Below are 19,910 nucleotides of genomic sequence, written 5' to 3'. Positions count from 1 at the left end.
TCTTTTCTCTTTATCCCTTAATCATAGAAAGTCAATAAAACTCCTCTCCAGTCAAAAACCTGTGATTTGTCCTTTAAATATCAATAATATGACTTTGTAAGATAGACTTCTCAAAAAATAATAACTACACAATTTTGGGCGGTGCCTATGGCTCAGTGAGTAGGGCACCAGCCCTGTATACCGAGGGTGGTGGGTTCAAACCTGGCCCCGGCCAAACTGCAACAAAAAAATAGCTGGGTATTGTGGTGGATGCCTGTAGTCCCAGCTACTTGGGAGGCTGAGGCAAGACAATCACTTAAGCCCAAGAACTGGAGGTTGCTGTAACACCACAGCACTCTACCAAGGGCGACAAAGTGAGACTCTGTCTCTAAAAAAAAGTAATACTAAGGGCAGTACCTGTGGCTCAAGGAGTAGGGCACTCGCCCCATATACCAGAAGTGGTGGGTTCAAACCCAACCCTGGCCAAAAACTGCAACAACAAAAACAATAATAATAATGATAATAACGACTACACAATTTTAATGGGGAAATAACAATGCATTATAAAATTTAAAAAAACATATTTTTTCTTTCTGGAATAACTTGTTTTTCTAATAGAATTGTTCTTAAGAAGTTGGAAAGCAACTCCATGGGTCATTTAGTGTATCTCTCATTTTTTTTAGTCAGGGTTATAAACAAACCTGTTAGAATTTGTTCTAGCCCTTTCAATAAAAGCACCCAACATAAAGACTATTATTCATATGTTGTGATTAATGCTATTATCCTGATGAATCTCTTATCTTCAGAGATATTAAGATGCTGTTGGTTTCAATACTTTAAAGCCAATGAGTTTTAATCCTTAGAGTCAAATTAAAAATACTTAGTCACCATAAATTATGTTTGGAAGAAGCTAGCGTATAAACCTTACAAATAAATTGAATTCCACTCTCAGGAAATATTTAGGTCTAACAGGAATTCAGCCTTAAAATGTTGTAATATGAATAATGTACTGACAAAGCTAATTTTTCTAACTTTAAATTTATTGCTATCTAATTTTTAGGATTTTTTTACTTTCAATATTTCGCCTTATATTAGAAAGATTTTGTATATGAAAGTCCTTGTAAAAACAAAATAGGCCAAATGTGAAAGTTGCATGGCTATATACAAACTAGAATATCAGAATAGCTAAATGGGAGATAAAAATTTGACCTAAGGATGAAAATGATAAAGTTAATTTAGGAAACACTTTAATGATATGCTAAAACTGAAGTAGGCTTACAAATCATCTATATTTCCTGAAATTAGTTCCATGGAACTTAATCTTGTGAGATTGTCCTTGTAAAAAAAAAAAAAAAAAAAAAAGGAGTTCCACATCAAATAAGTTTGGGAAACACTGGTCTTCAAATTTAGTCTCCACCTAGGGACCCGAGAAGCTTGCCACTTACAAAACCTGTTTATGTCTATTTAACCCAATATCTGCTTATTTCATTTGACCATAAATGTTTTTCTGCATAATTCTAATTAACATCCTGTCATACTTCAGAAAATGCTAATCTATACTAAACTTCTAAAGAATGAAACTTATTTACAGAGTTGTTGCCCAACATCCAACAGCTAGTTAACAGCAGCTGTGGTAATAGAATTCAGGTATTCTGACTCCCTGCCTGGTGCTCATGTCTATTATACCCAAATACTCAACATTTTTACTCAAAGAAGAAGAGGCACTAAATGTTCCTTTTATATCCTTCTAAGAGTCCTTTCCTTACCTCAAGGAAATAGAGCAGGAAAGATTTATTCTGCCCGCTCCTCCTAAGATTCAAGTCAACCTAACACTCATGTACCCTCATACCATAGAACATTTGAATGTTTATAAACAGATGTGAATAGTTCATCAAATTCATCAAGAAGTTAAATTCTGCCTCCCCATTTGCTATTCCCATTTCTACTAATTTGAAATAGCCCTTTCACCACCCCTCCAGCAGTAACCTTGAGATAAAGGATTTTTTTTTTTTTTTGGTCTTTGTACACTAATGCCTCTTGAAGGCCATTTGTGTCACACTTCAGGAGTTTTTTCTCATTACCTGAAGAACCATGAGAAAGTGAAAAAGCTCTATCCATCTGAGAACTAAACTGGAATATATGTTCAGAACATTTGCTGCTTAGCCCCACTAGATCTACTTTTTTTATCATACACAGTTTAAATGATCAGGCATGCAGGCCTGCAACATCATCCTTCCTCCAATTAGGAGTGTTTTGCCTAGTGGTATTTGTTGTTTACTATAAACTAAATATTGTCTGAAACTACAGAACTTCTCATATTTCTTCATTGCCTTGTTTTTTTTCATTTAATTTTTCTTACTTTTTAATATCCTAAGACATTTAAAGAATAGTTAGCACTTCAGTGTGACAATATAGCTCACCTCTTCATTTTGAGGTCTGTGGCTATAATTTTTTTTTTTTTTTTTTTTTTAGAGACAGAGTCTCACTTTGTCACCCTTGGTATAGTGCTGTGGCATCACACAGCTCACAGCAACCTCCAACTTCTCTTGCCTCAGCCTCCCAAGTAGCTGGGACTACAGGCGCCCACCACAACACACGGCTATATTTTTGTTGCAGTTTGGCCAGGCTGGTTTGGACCTGCTGCCTCGGTATATGGGGCCGGCACCCTACTCACTGAACCACAGGTGCCGCCCTGTGGCTATAATTTTGACAGTTGTTGAGAAATGCAGAATCTCGAGTCTCACTTGGCACTAGTCAGTCTCTGCATTTAAACACAATCCTATGGGATCAGTATGCACCTTAAAGTTAGAACATTGGTCCAGGATATGTTACAAAGCAAGGATTTAATTTGTGAAGTAGAAGGTGGGAAGAAGTACATTTATTCACTAAGGCCTTCTGAATGGAAGCATCTTTTTTTGTTCTAAAATATATTAGGTGTGTGAGTTTTTAATTTTGTGAAATAGAAACAAACCTGGATGCTTTCTGAAATATTTCAAAGGGAACATGAAAATATAACTCACATAACTTAGTCAATTTGGCTCTGATACCAAATAAGCTAATGGACAGCCTTCTTTCCCTCAGGGAACTAACAACTAAGGCTGGGCACCACAGTTCAGAATCAACAGGAACCTTAGAAGGGTGTGCATGGAATAAATGCAACCCTTTCATTCCCCCCATGGGTGAGGCAGGCATTAACATGCACAGCAACAATGCAACTATTCCCTGCTTTACTCTGTCTATGCATTTCTACCGTGTGAATTCCCAGCAGCAGCTATCTTCTTAGAAATAATGGGGAAAAGAGAATCAAGTCCTTAATGCTTCCTTAATTTAAACAAAAAAAAAAAGTATGGTTTTCCTCAGGATACTAAGAGGTGCTATGTGTGACTATGTACTAATCTTATTTGATAAGGCCACAATTGATTTCTTTTCCCATGCATTTTGAAGTGCTGTATCTTAGCAGTAGCTTTCTCTAAGGAACTTTACACAAGCAGCTCATTACACCACACACACACACACAAAATCTTTGAGAGGTAAAGGAATCAATATTTATCCTCAATCTTAGATAAAATGATAGATAAAATGGATGAAAAGAACTAAACCAGGTGGGTTGAATTTAAGACTACTAGCTCTTAGCTAAATACTCTATGTAGTGATGTCCCTAGACATCGTTTTTAGAATTAAGGAAAATTAATTTATTGATTTTATTAGGTCTACCTTTAAGTAGTCCTAACCATCCTCTTGGTTTATAATAGGGATGTAGGTGGATGCCAAAGAGCCTGAAGATGTGTCTTAGTCAATAGAAATTTCAAGAGTAATAAACAACTAAGTTTCTAAGCAGTTGGTTTCATGCGCACTGATGGCCCTGTTATTACTTGTTAATTAACGTTTTATCTGCTCATCTGTCATCAGTAAACATCCATGTACCCTCAAGTCTGCACTTAGTGTAGAGATTTTGACTTTTTCTGATGATGGATTATGCCTTAGTTAACCAAAGACCACAATCCAGATTAAACAACACAAACCAAAAGGGAAATAAATTTGAGGCAGAAAGTAAATATAGTTGCCTGGCACAGAATGAAATCTAGAATACAAAGTCTACAACAAAATAGTAAAAATTTATATACAAGGTCAAGTTCTTGGGCCCAGTTTATTTGAAACCCATGGGAATATATCCAACTGGAAATTTTCAGGGCTGAACAAAATTGTGATGAAGTAAAATAGAGAATGTGGCACCTTTTCCATAGAACATACTTATACTTCACCTGTGGCTTTGAAAATCTCGATCTAAAGAAGTGACTAATTAGTGGAATTTCTAGTTATTGTGATCAAGAAGTGATTAAGAATTTGGGACAAAGACACTTTTGGTTTTCTTCAATACACACCATCAAGCCGACTGCCAATTCTGACTGTATTTAGAGTAAGGTTTTTGGAAAATAGAGGAAACTTAAGAAACTTAGACCAAATTTTTTCCCACACCTTGGACTGGATATGTCTCCCCAAGTCCAGACAGATACTTTTTGATACAGTAGCTTGTAGAACGAAGATAAATATTTTCAAATGATATTTTCCCTAGGCATTCAAAAACACCCAAGAGAATTATGCAGTTATATGGCAATAGCTTCAGCTGGATATACTGTTAAGTTCTGGCCAGAGCTATTAGGTAAGAGAAAGAAATAAAGGACATCAAAATTGGAAAGAAGGCAGTCAAATTTTCTCTGAAGATTACATGATATTTTTTTTAATATCCAACATCCATTTCAGATTATTAAGGGGGTAGAAGAGGTTTTGTTACATGGATGAATTGTATAATGCTGAAGTCAAGGATTTTAGTTTACTCGTCAACAGAATAGTGTACTTTGTACCAAATAGGTAAGTTTTATTCCTTCCCCCCATCCCACCCTCCTTTCTTAGTTTTTTATGTCCTTTGTACCACTTTATGACTGTGTGTGCCCATCACTTAGCTCCTACTTATTAGTGAGAACATGTTGTGTTTGTTTTTCCATTCCTGAGATACTTAGGATGATGCTCTCCAGTTCCACCCAAGTTGTTGCCAATGACATTATTTCACTCCTTTTTATGGCTGAGTAGTATTCCATCATGTGTATGCATGTGCGCACACATCACATTTTCCTCATCCACTCATCAATTGATGAACACTGAAGTTGATTCTACTTCTTTGCAATTGTGAATTGTGCTATGATAAACATTCTGGTGTAGGTGTAATTTTGATACAATGACTTATTTTCTGTTGGGTAGATAACAAGTAGTGAGATTGCTATATCAAATGGTAAGTATATTTTTAGACTATTTTCCATAGAGGTTGTACTAATTTTCCATCCCAGCAATAATGTATAAGCGTTCCTTTTTCTCCATATTTACATCAACATCTATTTTTTTTTATTTTTTAATAATGGCCATTCTAATTGGGGGACGGTTGTATCTCATTGTCATTTTAATTTGAATTTCCCTGATGATTAATGATGTTGAGAATATTTTCATGTTTATTGGCCAATCATCTATGTTCTTTTGAAAAAAAAAAAAACCTGTACATGTCTTTTGCCCACTTTTTAATGGGGTTATTGTTGTTCTTGTTGTTTTCCGTCCTGATTTATTTATGTTCTTTGTGGATTCTGGATATGTGTATTAGTCCTTGGTAGGTTGTAGAGCTTGTGAGTATTTTCTCCCATTCTATAAGTTATCTATTTAGCTTATTGATTATTTCTCTTGCTGTGAAGAAACTTTTTAATTTAATTAAGTACAATCTGTTTTTTGTTGTTGTTGTTGTTGTTGCTGTATTTGCCTTTAGGGTGTTGGTCATAAATTCTTTACCTAGGTATATATAAAGAAGGGTTTTTCTTACATTTTTATTTATAAGTTTCGTGGTTTCAGGTCTTCCATTTAAGTCTTTAATCCATGTTGAGTTAATTTTTGTAAATAACAAGAGGGTAGAGATTCTATTTAATTCTTCCTTTCCCAGCACCATTTATTGAATAAAGTGTCCTTCTCCCAATGTATGTTTTTGCCTAATTTGTTGAAAATCAGCTGGCCATAGCTATATAGTTTTATTTTGGGGTTCTCTATTCTGTTCTATTGGTCTGTCTCTATCTTTATACCAGTATTACACAGTTTAGGTTACTATAGATAGTAGTATAATTTGAAGTCAGGTAATGCAATGCCTTCAGATTTGTTCTTTTTGCTCAAGTTTTTTTGGCTATTCAGGCTCTTTTTTGGTTCCATATTAAATTTAGGATTTTTTTCTACATCTGTAAATATAAATAAATATTAAAAAATGATAAAATGATGTTGGTATTTTGAAGGAAATTGCATTAATTCTGCAAATCACTTTGGGCAGCATGAAAATTTTAACAATGTTGATTCTTCCGATCCGTGAGCATGAGATTTTTTTTTGCTTGTATTTGTGTTATTTATGATTTCTTTCATCAGAGTTGTATAGTTCTCCTTGTAGAGATCTTTTATCTCCTTGGTTAAGTATATTCCTAGGCATTTTATTTTCTTTGCAGCTATTATAAATGGCATTGAGTTCTTTATTTGACTCTCAGCTTTACTACTATATGTAAATGCTACTGATTTGTGTACATTGATTTTGTAAACTGACACTGTTGAATTTATTTACAAATTCTAAGGGTCTTTTGGTGGAATCTTCAGGATTTTCTAGATACAAGATCATATTGCCAGTGAACAGGGATAGTTTGATCTCTTCAGTGATTTGAATGCCCTTTCCTTTGCTTGATGGCTCTGGATAAGAATTCCAACACTATGTTGAATAGAAAGGAACAGTGATCACCCTTGTCTTGTTCCAGTTCTTAAGGGAAATGCTTTCAACTTTTCCCCATTTAGTATGATGTTGGCTTGTGTTTGTTATATGAGGATTTTATTGTTTTTAGGTATTTTCCTTCTATCCCTAGTTTGTTGAGCATTTTTATTATGAAGAGTGCTGGATTTTATTGAATGATTTTTCTGTATCTGTTGAAATGATCACATGGTCTTTGTTTTTACTCTTGTTTATGTGGTGAATCACATTGATTAATTTGTGTTTATTGACCATCTTTGAATCCCTAGGATAAAGCCCTTTTGATCATGATGAATTATATTTTTGATACACTGTTGAATTTGATTTACTAATATTCTGTTAAGAATTTTTGCATATATGTTCACTTGGGGTGTTGGTCTGTAGTTTTTTACTTTTTGTCATGTCCTTTCCTGGCTTTAGTGTCAATGCGATACTGGCTTCATAGAATGAGTTAGGGAGGATTTTCTCCTTCTCAGTGTTATGGAACAGTTTCAATAGGATAGGTATCAGTTCTTATTTATGGGTCTGGTAGAATTCAGCTGTGAATCCATCTAGTCCAGGACTTTTTATTTATTTAGAGTTTTTTTTATTATGTTTCACCCTCACTACTCACTATTGATCTGATCAGGATTTCTTTTTTTTTTTTTTTTTTGAGATGGAGCCTCAAGCTATCCCCCTGGGTAAAGTGCCATGACATCATGCTCACAGCAACTTCCAACTCCTGGGCTCAAGCGAGTTTCCTGCCTCAGCCTCCCAAGTAGCTGGGACTACAGGCGCCCACCACAGCGCCTGGCCATTTTTTGGTTGCAGCCATCATTGTTGTTTGGTGGGCCCGGGCTAGGGATTTGAACCCGCCACCTTAGGTGTATGTGGCTGGTGCCTTAGCCACTTGAGCCACAGGCACCGAGCCCTGATCAGGATGTCTATTTCTTCCTGATTCAGAGTTGGAAAGTTATGTATTTCCAAAATTTATTCATTTCTTCTAGGTTTTATGGTTTGTGTGCATAGAGGTTTTCATGGTAGTCACAATAATATTTTGTTTTTCTGTGATACCAAGTGTAATGCCTCCTTTTTCATTTTTGATGGAGCTTATCTGAATCCTTTCTCTTGTATTTCTCTTTTTTTTTTTTTGCTTGGGTCTAGAAAATTTGTTTTATAAATCTGAATGCTCCTGTGTTAGGTGCATATATATTTAGGATTGTTATATCTTCATGCTGAATTTCTCCCTTTATCATTGTATAATGTCTTTATCTTTTTAAACTATTATTGATTTAAAGTCTATTTTATCTGATATAAGAATAGCTACCCCTCCTCATTTTTGGTTTTCATTCACATGGCATATTTTTTTCATCCCCTTACTTTAAAAAGTCTACAAGAGTCTTTGCAAGTTCCATGGATTTCTTGAAGACAGCTTATATTTGAGTTTTGTTTTTTCATCACTTCAGCCATTCTATATATTTTAAGTGGAACATTAAGACATTTAAATCCAACATTAGCATTGACATGTGAGATATAGCTTTATTTATCATGTTGAATAATATCTTGTGGGGTTTGGGGTTTTCCCCCATTTGCTACTGTTTTACATATAAGAGCTGTGAGTTTTAACTTTCAGATGTTTTTACACTGGTGGGTAGCAAGTGTTCTCTTCCATACATAGAACACTTTTAAGCATTTCCTATAGGGCAGATCCTGTGGTGACAAATTCCCTTACTGTTTCCTTGTCTAAGAAAGACTTTATTTTTCCTTTATTTATGAAACAGCCAATTTTACAGGATATAAAAGTCTTAGCTGGCAGTTATTCTGTTTAAGAAGACAAAAAATGGGACCCGGATTGGTTCTGGCTTGTAAGATCTCCACTGAGATGTCTGATGTTAATCTGATGGTTTCTCTTTGTAAGTTACCAGTTACTTTCATCTTGTAGCTTGTAGGATTTTCTCCTTCATTTTGCTTTTGCCAGACTGATGGCTATGTGTCTTGGTGATGTCCCATGTTTCTTCTATGTGTTTTATGACCATCTTGTATCTAGATATCTAAATCTCTGGTAGTATCATGGAAGTTGTCCTCAATTATTCCCTCAGATAGTTTTTTCATGCTTTTTGATTTTTCTTATTCACCTTCAAGGATATGTATGATTCTTATATTAGGTCATTTTACATAGTCTCATATTTCTCTGACTGAATGTTCATTCTTCTTTCTTCTTTGTTATACATTCAATGTTTTCTGCAGGGTTAATCCAAAAGCCTTGTCATCAAGCTATGAAATTATTTCTTCTGCTTGTTCTAGTCCATTGTTAAAGTTTGCTGTATTTTGAAATACCCTATGATACTTTCATTTATTTAAGTTCTCTTATATGTTTTCTTATATAATCTATCTTAGACAATTTTTCATTTATGTCTTAGATTTCTCTTTTTTATTTTATTTTTTTGTGTTTGTATTGGTTTTTAACTTTCTCATATATCTTATTGATCTTATTTGCCATCCATATTCTGAATTCCATATCTGAAATTTTAACAATTTTGTTTAGTTTGGGGTCCATTGTCGGAGACTTTTTATGATCCTTTAGCAATGTTGAAATAGCTTGTTCTTTCATGTTTCCAGCCTTCTTATGCTGTATACTTCTCATCTGAAAACTCTTCTCTTAGATCAAGACAGATAAATTTGCCGGGTACCTCTTCTCTTCTGCTAGGAACTCTCCTACTTAGTGAAAAGAGTGAGTGGTCCCTGGATAGTGTACTTGTGTCCTACTCTGGAAGACTGACCTAGCAGGAGAGGAGTGGATGCACTGAAAGCTTGTATCACAGCTGTTCTCCTGTATCAGCCTCTTCCCCTGTGATTGTCACAGTCTAAAATATTGCTAGCAGATATTAGTATGGAATGGTAGGTTGTTCCTCATGTTGCTATTGGAAGCTCAGTGGGAAGGGACTGGGCATCACAGGATAGGTGGTATGAGAGTTTGCTCTGCCCAGGTTTCCCTGTAGTAGTGACAGTGGTAGCTGGCCAAAGTTTGTAGGCATTACTTTTCCCAGGTTCAGATTTAGTGAAGGTACAATGTAGGGGGTAATAGAGGTGAACAGGTTGCAAAGGCAGATGGGACTATGTGTGACAGGCAGAGCCACAGTTGTGAAACAGTGCAGCAGCATTCAAGGGATGGGACAATATTGGTGTTCAGGGATTGGGCTATGGTAGCCAGTTGGTACAGAGTTGATGGGGCTACTGAGGTGCTCAGTCTGCAGCTGCCAGTGTTACCGGTATTTTTCTCTTTGTGATGGGTCTTTGGTCTGGAGATTCAAGAATGAAACTCCAGACCATGAGAGTTAATCACAAGAGAAAATTTATTTTACAGAGAAGCTAATAGAGAGAAGGGTAACAAAGCTTCTGGCAGTGGAGGGAGGGGAATTCCCAAATGGGAAGACACCCATGCATCTTTTGTCTAGGGGTTCATATACTGCTTGTGAGTGGGGGGGGGGCTAGGAAGGTATGTCACACTTGGCCAGGATCTGGCAGACAAAAATTATCCCATAGCTTGGTGCCCATAGCTCAGTGAGTAGGGCACCAGCCACATACACTAAGACTGGAAGGTTTGAACCCAGCCTTGTAAACAACCATGACAACTGCAACAAAAAAAATAGCTGTATGTTGTGGTGGGTGCCTGTAGTCCCAGCTACTTGGGAAGTTGAGTCAAGAGAATTGCTTAAGCCCAAGAGTTTGAGGTTGCTATGAGCTGTGATGCCACAGCACTCTATTGAGGGTGACATAGTGAGAATCTGTCTCAAAAAAAAAGAAAAATCATCCTGGCCAGGTTGATTAGTGAATGAATGTATTAGCAAAGAAGAGGTCTTCATAGTTCCTGTCCTTGGCAAAGCAGCAGGGTATATGCTTTCCATTCCAGGATGGTGAATCCATCCCTAAATGAAATACTGTTTGCATCCAGAGTATGGTTTGGAAAAAAAAAAGTCTGCTTGCTCATGCCTAGAAAATGGGGGTCCCTGTCTAGCCCTGAATGGGGGAACACTCTATCACCAGGGTTATAGCACCTCACAGGAGGTAGGGCCATGACAGTTGGCTGACTAGAAGGGATGTAGAGGTGTGCAGAGATCTATGGACGAGTCATGGTGACTGGGACTTTCTCTCTGCCCAAGACTGGTGGTGGCAGGTGCTGAGGAGCTACTCAGGTGGTGGTGGCAGAACCACTATCCAGAAGGCAGTGTTAGATATTGCAGCCATGGGCACTTGCTGTGCCTAGATCCCCAGAAGGCAGTGAGGTGTGCATGGCACCCAGTCATGTGGTGCACAAGAGCATCTAACTTCCCTGTCCCTCCATGGCCTGGCAGTGATAATGGGGAGGCAACTGCAGTGGAAGTGACCCTTACATACACTGGGCATCTGGGCCTGAGAGCTCAGAACGGCATCAGTTTCAGTGACCCAGGATCAGAAGCCAGCATGACCCTACCTTGCTTGGTCTCCAGTATAGTTGCACAGTCTTCAGACAGCTCTCTAATCAGTCCAGAAGCCTGCTGTGGTTAGAGGGAGGCCCTTATAGCTTGAATTTCAGTGTGCATGGGGGTAATGTGGAGCCACAGGGTTCTCTCCTATGACTTATCTCCACATTTAGGTTTCTACTGTTGCTTTCTGATGCACAATGCTCTCTTTAAGATGATCCGTCTATAGGTAAACATCTACTTACAACTTCAACCTTCTCCTTGGGAGTGAGGCGTGCAGGCTGTTTTTAGGTAGCCATATGGAGAATCTCAACATGATGTTATATATAAAAAAACAAAAGACTCAACCAAAAAGCTCTTACAACTGATAAACAAATTCAGTATATTTGCAAAATGCAAAATGAACATGTAAAAATCAGTAGCTTTTCTATACATGAACAACTAGTTAGCTGAGAAAAAAATTAAGACAGCATTCCCATTTATAATAGCTACAAAACAAAATAAAACCTATAGGAATAAACTTAACCAAGGAAGTGAAAGATCTTGCAAGAAAAACTACAAAACACTGATGAAAAAGATTCAAGAGGACAAAACAAATGGAAAAACACCCATGGTCATGAATCAGTAGAAATAATACTGTTAAAATAACTATACTACCCATAGAAATCTACAGATTCAATGAAATCCCAATCAATTCTTTACAATTAATGACATTCTTCACAGAAATAGGAAAAAAATCCTAAAATTCATATGAAACCACAGAAGACCCCAAATAGCAAAAGCAATCCTGAGCAAAAAGGACAGAGTTGGAAATACCACATTTTTTGACTTTAATATATGCTACAGGTTTAGGTAATAGTAACCATATCAGCATGGTACTGGCATAAAAATGAACACATAGACCAGTGAAATAAAATAGAGAACCCTGAAATTAATCCATGTATCTAAGGCTAACTAATTTTTGACAAAGGCACCAAGAACATTTATTAGGAAGGGACAAAACTGGTTATCCATATGAAGAATAAAACTAGACCCATCCCTCACTGTATTCAAAAACCAACACAAAATGGATTGAAGACCTAAATTTAAGACCCAAAACTATAAAACTCCTAGAAGAAAAGATAGTATGAATGCTTTAGGACATTGTTCTGTAAAAAGATTTTATGAATAAGACCTCAAAAGTACAGACAACAAAAGCAAAAATAAACAAATTGACTTATATCAAACTAAAAAGTTTCCACAAAGCAAAGTCAACAATAGGTAGAGTGAAAAGATAACCTACAGAATGGGAAAAAATATTTGAAACTATTCATTTGACAGAGAATTAGTGTCTAGAAAGTACAAGCAACCATCTCAACAGTAAATAACAAACATATTTTAAAAATGGTAGTATTAACAATTATGAATAAAATTGCTGTAAACATCAAAAAATAAATAAATAAATAATGGGCAAATTATCTGAATAGACATTGCTCAAAAGAAGATATTCAAATGGCCAACAGTTATATGAAAAAAATGCTCATCATCACTCATGAGAGAAATTCAAATCAAAACCACAATGAGGTATTATCTTTCCCCAGCTGGGATGGTTATTATCAAAAAGACAAAACAACAAATGCTGGCAAAAATGCAGAGAAAAGGGTATTCTTACACATTTGTTGATAGGAATGCAAATTAGTGTAGCCACTATGGAGAACAGTATGGAGGTTTCTGAAAAAGCTACAAATAGAACTACCATATGATCCAGCAATCCTACTACTGGGCTTTTATCAAAAGGAAAGGAAATCAATGTATCAAAGAGACATCTATATCAACATGTTTACTGCAGCACTCTTTACAATCAATAGCCAAGATATGGAATCAACCCAAGTGTCTAACAACAGATGAACGGATGAAAAAATGTAGTATATATACACCATGGAATACTATTCAGCCATTAAAAAGAATGAAATCTTGTCATTTGCAACAACATAGCACTGGAGGACATTATGTTAAATGAAATAAGTCAGGAACAGAAATTTAAACACCACGTGTTCTCACCTATATGCAGAAGCTTAAAAAAAATGTTGATCTGATGTAAGTAAAAAGTTGAACAGAAGATACTGGAGTCCAGGAAGGGAAGGGATAGGGGCGAGGCGGGTAGAGAGAGATTTGTCAAATGATACAAAACTGCAGCTAGATACGAAAAATAAGTTCTAGTGTTCTGTAGCCCTACAGGATGAATATAGGTATAATAATATATAGTTTCAAATACCTAGAAGGAGGATATTGAATATTCCCAAAAGAAAGAAATGATAAATGGTTATAATGATGGATATGCTAATTACTGTGATCTGATCACTATACATTATATGTATCAAATATCACTATGTACTCCATAAATATGTACAATTATGTCTATTCAGAATAAAAAAATATAAAAAGAAAAGAAAAATTATTACAAAAGCTGAACAGATTATAAAAGAAATTTTAAGAATTCTCAAAATTTTCCCTTTTCCCACAAAAGCTATAATGACCAGATAGTCCTTTGGATTAGGGCTATCTTATCTTTAAGGAAAAGGTCATATGTATTCTATTTAACTGTTCCAAAGCTAAGGAAAAGATAAAAGTTCCAATTTATGTCTAGGAGATTAACCTAACTCTGACATGTAAATCAGATAAAGATAACCTCACTTCCCAAAAGAAAACTGTCTAACACTCTTATTTATGAATATAACTCAAACATTAGCAAATTGAATAGTAAAGTGAATTTTAAAGGAATACATATACCATATACAAGAAATATGAGGATAATTCAACATCAGAAGACAATTTACATAATTAAAGAAGAAAAGCCATATGATCAATTCAGTAGATCCATGTACTAAAATTAATACAAATTCATGATAAAATTATTAGTAAGTGATGAACAGAAAAGTATGTCTTTAACTTCAGCAAGAATATTTATCAGGGACCAAAAGCAAACTTCTAACTAAGTTTTTGGTATTTTCTTGGAGAATAAGAAGCACTTATTCACTTATCAAAATCACTATTGAAAACAAATATCACGTTTAGTCAAATAAGTTGATATGATATTTTAGCCTTAATTAATTCAAGTTCATCCTCAAAAAAATCAGATAATTTCTTAAATTACCACACTTATCACTAACTATAGAGAAATTCTCTTTTGCCTTTTATAGACACGTGATATTGTTGTCATGTGTGATTTTCCAGATGTTTCTCTGAAATAATGCTGACATTTTGGTTCTATCTTGGTTTGACATGTAGGCTATAATTGTCTTCTATGTGTCAAATAAATGAAACAGAAGAGTAGAAAGACCTAACCTTATCTTCTCCTATTGCTTTGTACCCTTTCATAGTTTCTGAAATAGCAATATCCTTCATTTTACAAAGAAGGTTTTATATCTTTGATCCACTATTCTCTGAATTCTCATTAGTAGTAAGGGTATAACAGTGGCTGACTTAGAAGCAAATGTACTGGCATGACTACAATAAGGATAGCAAGGCACTGTTCATCCTAAGTGGAAGAAAATAAAAATATATTCTTAACTGTAACAAATTAACAGAATAATCAACACGTTGGGCTCAACATTTGTATGGGTAATGTCTATGGAGTCTAATTACAAATATTGATTGGAAATGTTGAATAAATAAAACTTAGAATGAAAGCACTATTTTGAAAACTTCAGTTTTCTTTAAATGCCACTCTTTCATATTTACAGTCTCTGATGAGCATAAGTTTATAACAGTCTTCTTTGGTTCTGTGAATCATAGTATATTGGAGACAAGTTACAGTCTAATAAATAATGAGCTTATTTCAAGTGCCATATTTGTGTCGATGGCAACAATGTTTTCTTAACTTAGTGAAGCATGCATAGTTATAAGGGTAAATGACATTTGCAAACAAAAATGGGTAAATGACATTAGGAAATTATCAACAAAGTTGAACACTAAGTCTTTATTTAAGAAAAGAAGACAAAAATTACAATAGACGAGCATGAAAAAAAGATATAATCTACTAAATGGTTGTACATACCAAATTATTACTATTCTCCAAGTATGTGGATCTAAATTAGGATTTTTTTTTAAGTTTTTATTTATTTGGGGTTTTTTTCCTTTGTTATTGTTTGGGATTCGTTGAGGCTATGAAGAATTAGGTAACACTGATTGCATTTGTAGGTAAAGTCCCTCTTATAATTGTGTCCCACCCCCAAGAAGTGTGCCATACACCATAACCCCCATCCCCTTCCCTCTTCCCCTCTACCCACTACCTCCTTCCCCTACCCACTACCTTGTATTAGCTCATCTACTGCCTCCATATTATAATTAAGTACACTGGATTCTTGCTTCTCCATTCTTGTGATGCTTTACTAAGAAGAGTGTGTTCCACCTCCATCCAGGTCAATACAAAAGATATAAAGTCTCCATCTTTTATAATGGCTGCATAGTATTCCATGGTATACATATACCAGCACTTGTTAAGTATGTCCTTAGCTTTTTATTTTGATGTAATTGTACATGTCCATGCAATTGTAATAAAGAATACAGAAAGACCCTATGTACCTTTCACCCAGTTTTACTCAATAACAACATCTTGCAAACTGTACTATAATATGACAACCAAGCTATTAATATTGCTACAATCCACTAAATTTGTTCATGTATCCCTAGTTTTACATGTGCTCATTTGTGTACATGTGTGTGTGTTTAGTCCTATGTAAGTTTATCACATGGATATGTTTTTGTATCTATCGCTACAGTCAAGATCCTAACCAGATCTATCACAGTATTGCCCTTTTAAAACCACATCCATCTTCCTCCTACCTTCCCTCCCACCACCCCTCTTCTTTAAGCCAGGAAACCACTAATATGTTCTTCTTTACTATGATTTTGCTTTGATAATGTCATGTGTATGGAATCAGACAACATGCAACCTTTTGGGACTGTCTTTTGTCACTCAGCTTGATTCTCAGGATTCATCCAAGTTGCAGGGTATATCTGTAGTCTATTCTTTTTATCGCTGAGTAATATTCCATAGTATGGATGTACCTATGGAAAGTACATCTGTGTTGTTTCCAGTTTGGGGTTATTATGAATAAAGTTGTTTTGAATATTTATGCATAGGTTTTTGATAAAACATAAATTTCCATTTGCCTTGGATAAATAAATGCCCAAGAGTACAATTGCTTGGTCATCTGGCTATTACAGGTTCAGTTTTATAAGAAACTGCCAAACTATTTCCTGAGTAGTTATCATCACATTATGTTCCTATTAGCAGTGCATGAGTGATGCAATTAGGTTTTTTCACATCCTTACCAGCATTTGGTGGGTCACTATTCTTTTTTTCAGCCATCCAATAAGTGTTGAATGTATTTTTACTCCAGAGTTCCTCAAACTCAGCACTATTGACATTTTAGACTGGCAGGTTTTTTCCACTTTTCTTTCATTTAATTGTTTGGGATTCATTGAAGAATTAGGTTAGACTGATTGCATTTGTTGAATAAAGTCCTTCTTAAACTTGTGTCCCACCCCCAAGAGGTGTGCCATACACCGTGTTCCCCATACCCCTCCCTTCTCCCCTTTCCTCACTAACTCATTCCCCTATCCCACCTCTTGTGTTAGCTAATTTTTTGATGTTGGGAGGGTTGTCCTGTGATTATAGAATGTTAAGCTGACCTTTACCTACTATATGCCAGTAGCATGCCCCATCCCTTACCTTCCACATCCACTGCCCTTTGCAACAGCCAAAAATGTCTTCAGACATTGCCAAATGTCTCCAGGAGGCAAAATCTTACCCCTTGAGTATCACTGTAATCCATCATGACATTCTAAACCTAAGCAACAAGATCCCCAATACTCATTTATCTCCTCTGGGCTCTTTCTCTTTTATTGGAAATTAAAACTTTTTTATAGTACCCTACTCTCTTCCCTTTTCCTACCAAAGCCCTCAACTCATCACTCAGATCCATGAGATTATAAACCTGCAACTTACTTACTGAATGATGACTTACTGGACTAAGACCAAAGTGAAATTGCTTTCATATGATCTTGCTCAGGCTATTAGCTCTCAAATTGTCTCCATCAACTAGGAATGTGCCTGCTCCCATTTTTTTGTTAGATATTAGTCCCAGACAAGAGAAAATTCAGAATACTTATAAGATGAGAAAGGAGAGGAATATCTGGACAATAGGCTTTTTTAAAGGGGATTGATTTAGATCAGAAAGAATTCAGGTTCAAAGAGATAATGCTGCAAGTTGGGAACAACTATAATTCCAGTCACTATACTGAAGTCTTACCACTAAGCACAAAACTGCACATAACTTGAGGTGTATGTCAAAACACTAATCCCTCACTTCTCAGTCTATTAAAATGCTTCTCATCCTCCAAAGCTCAGATCAAGTGCTATCTCAACTGTAACACCTTCTCCAATCCTCCCAGCTGGAACAAAATAATCCTCCCCCTGGCTTTTGCCAACATTTATCTTACCCTTAATCATTACTAGGACTCAAATCATTCTGTCCATGCTTTGATTATATGTGCATCTATCTCCATTCTGAGATGGCTAGCTTCTTGAATTTTATTTAGCAGTGACTTAAAGACAAGGGCAAGAATGCCTGTGCAAAGTTACAATAGGGTACAGAGAAGACAGAAGGAAAAAGCATGGAGAAGCAACAGACAGCTGAAAGACAGTGGAAGAAAGGGTGATGTTCAACTCAGAATGTCTAAGAAACTTTGGGGCTAACCTTGAAATTTGCATGAAAGAAATCTTTAGGACTGGGGGAAAATGTTAAGTATGAAATGAGAGAAAAGGATCTTCTTGAATCAGTGGTTCTAAAATGGAATCACCCAGGTTTCTTACAGATTGCTGTCTCCTGCTCCTAGAAATTTTGATTTCATAGATCTGGAGCAGGACCTGAGAATATGTATTTCTTAAGAGTTTCCAAGTGATACTGATGCTGGTGGTCCAGCCTGACTTTGAGAACCACTGGTATAGCTGACTTGAGTTGACAGTATGGGCTTACCCTCAAGGTTCCAACACAGACCCTGCAGAGGTCATCCCAGCTGCACTGCCATGGAAAACTATTAGGAGAAGGACTTGTATAGTCAAGCCAAACTGGTCAGTACCTCATTTTTGTTTAGACAAGTCTGGAATTCTCTTACGAGTATAGGCTCTGGACTTCTTTTAATGACTTTAATCAAATATTTATATTTATACATTCATATTCATCTTTATATCTCTGAAGTGCTTTGCACACACTAAGTGCAGTACACTCAATAAATGCTTGTTAAATTAAAAAATGAATGAATGAACTTAACATCCTTGCAGTCCTTGAATGCTCATTGCATAAAGAAGTTTCCCCCCAAAATTTGTTTCTCTTGTTGCTGCTGTTAATAGTGATGCTAAAACTTTTTTCTCAATCTGATGCTAAGCATATGGAGAATGAAGAAATGTTTAGGGAAATGAATAATAAATTTTGAGAAAATAAAGGTCTAGAAGTTAATCTAGGCTATAAATACTGGTAGACAGATAGATAGATAGATAGACTGATTGATTGATAGATAGATAATACATAGATAGATAAGAGAGAGAGACAGGTAGCCATATCCCTCATGGATTCTGTGGCAACTAGAATTCTAAGATGTTCCCAAGCATCACCATCTCCTGGTATGCATGCCTATATAACCTACTCCTTTTGAGTGTAGCCTGAATAACTTTACTCATTTATTCAAAAAAATTTGAATACAGCAAAAATGACAGACATTACATCCTTTATTAGGTTACAGAACATAACTTTCTTCCATCTTATATATATTCTCTACTCTCTTACCTTTTGGTGTGCTCAATCTGAAGAAGCCAGCTTTGAGAGAGGCCACATGGCAATAACCTGAAAGCACCCTCTGACCAAAATCTAGTAAACAACTAAGGCCATCAGCCCAACATGGGCCAAACAACCTCATTAGTTATCTAGGGAGCAGATCCTTCTAAATTAAGCCTTGAGATGATATTGACCTTGTTAGAGACCCTGAAACAATGGATCCAGTTTAGCCATATGTGGATTCCTGATCCATAGAAACTGTAAGATAATAAATGTATCTTGTTTTAAGGCACTAAATTTTAAAGGGTTTTGTGCAGTAATAGATAAGTACAGGTTATTTTCCTAAAATGCCAAATAATTAATATCTTCTGTGGAGCATCAAAAAAATACTGCATGTGTGTGTGTGTATGTGTATAAGAGGGAGGGAGAGAGATCAGATAGGGTTTCAAAGAGATTTCTGGTCCCCTCTAATGTGCATAGTCTTATTTTCCATTACACAAGACTTGTTAATTTGATCCTCTAAAAAAGTAAACACCAGGCCAGGCATGGTGGCTCACATCGATAATCTCAGCACTTGGGAGGCCAAGGTGGGTGGATGACCTGAGCTGACAAGTTTAAGACCAGCCTGAGCAAGAGCAAGACCCCATCTCTAAAAAAACAAAAAATAGCCGGGCATTGTGGTGGACACCTATAGTCTTAACTACTTGGGAGGCTGAGGCAAGAGAATTATTTAAGCCTAAGAATTAGAGGTTGCTGTAAACTGAGACACACAGCACTCTACTGAGGGCAACAAAGTGAAACTCTGTCTCAAAAAAAAAAAAAAAACACTGAAAGTTTCATAATTAATTAGGATTATCATTATTA

The sequence above is a fragment of the Otolemur garnettii genome, unplaced genomic scaffold, assembly GCF_000181295.1.
Source record: "Otolemur garnettii isolate 467f Iridium unplaced genomic scaffold, OtoGar3 scaffold00051, whole genome shotgun sequence".
Classification (NCBI taxonomy): domain Eukaryota; kingdom Metazoa; phylum Chordata; class Mammalia; order Primates; family Galagidae; genus Otolemur; species Otolemur garnettii.
This window is presented reverse-complemented; position numbering follows the sequence as displayed.